This window comes from Cebus imitator, unplaced genomic scaffold (assembly GCF_001604975.1).
Source record: "Cebus imitator isolate Cc_AM_T3 unplaced genomic scaffold, Cebus_imitator-1.0 Scaffold82, whole genome shotgun sequence".
NCBI lineage: Eukaryota > Metazoa > Chordata > Mammalia > Primates > Cebidae > Cebus > Cebus imitator.
This window is the reverse complement of record NW_016107397.1, coordinates 4,532,215-4,533,782: the sequence shown is the minus strand read 5'-3', so window position 1 is coordinate 4,533,782 and position 1,568 is coordinate 4,532,215.

The following is a 1,568-nucleotide window of genomic DNA, read 5'->3' as shown; positions in this document are numbered from 1 at the left end:
TGTGTAGTAGAGACGGGGTTTCTCCATGTTGGTCAGACTGGTCTGGAACTCCTGACCTCAGGTGATCCACCTGCCTTGGCCTCCTAAAGTGCTGTGATTACAGGCGTGGGCCACCGTGCCTGGCTGGGAGTTTCTTATAGGGATATGATTACAGCCTAGTTCCAAATTGTCTCACATTTCCCTCTTAAAAAAGAAACCATATGAACTGTAATTGTCAGTGAAACTAGGACTAGAGAACATCTACAAACTCCAACTTGCGTATCTGTGGCCCAAACTACCCCAATCCAGCAGAACCGGTTTGGGAAGCCACAGCTGGGGGACGGGCTTGGTGGGTACAGTAAGGCAGATTAGAGAACATATAGGGGTTCCAGTGGTAGCAAACTTCAAATTATTAGCAAATATCAACCTTTAGGTACCTGAGAAGGACTCACCCTGAGAGGGAATGGCTGTGAATGTGACAGATAACAAACTTGGTGGGATGTGTGTTGGGGAGGGATAGAAGACATGGAAAGTACATTGGGGCCTGTAGAGGGAAAGATTTAAGAATCAGTATGACCATTTTAGTTATTTTGGCTTAGAATTAGAATAGGCCAGTAGTCCATGACTCACCTCCCACATCTTCTCACCCAAATTCCTATAAATAACCAGAGAAGAATGGAAATTCATGCCACCAGTGAAAGCTAGGATTGATGATAGATTTATTGCCAGAATTTGGGAAGAATTTTTACTAAAGGTCTATAAAACTGGTCAAATAAAAAAATTAAGTGAAAATCAAATCTGCAAAGATTGGAAACCAGTCTTAGCCAATTTTGATGAGTTGAGCACTCTCATATACATTTGATAGGAATATAAATTGGCATAAACTTTCTGGAAAGCATTTTACAATAGTATGCATTAATAGGTTTAAAAATATTTATACCTGGTGGCCCAGGAGTTGAATTTTAGGAATTTATTCTAAGGAAATAACTAGGGATGAGGTCAAGTATTTATATATAAGAATGCTTGTTCCAGGTTATTTATAATAGCAAAAATAAAAGAGTATATTTTAATTCTTTTGCCCACATTGAAATAAATTTTAAAAGTACAGTATACTCATAGGACAGAATATTATGTAGGCATTAAAAATGTAATGTAAGTGTCCTATTTGAAAGAAGTAAAAATATATAAATAAAGAAGGCTGGAGAAATCCTGTATCTGATAATATGGCAGACTAAACAGTTGGGTTGATTCTTCTGCCAAAACCAAGAGAAATGATAAAGAAATAATAAAATCTAAAAGTATCAGAGCAATAACAGAATAGTAATGAATTATAACATCAAAGTAAAGAATAATCCCTAGAGAAATCATCTTGCAGATATTTGATTTTTTTTTTTTTTTGAGATGGAGTCTCGCTAACCATTGCAAGGTTTTAAGCATGGGAATACGCAATCTGATTTCCTTTGGACAAAGTTCACTGTGGCTGTGGGAAAGAGATTCGGTGGCTGCCCCATCAACCCATTTTCTTATCGAGTATGCAGAATTGGGTGCTAGAGGCATGAGCCCGCTCTGTACCTTTTTTTTTTTTTTTT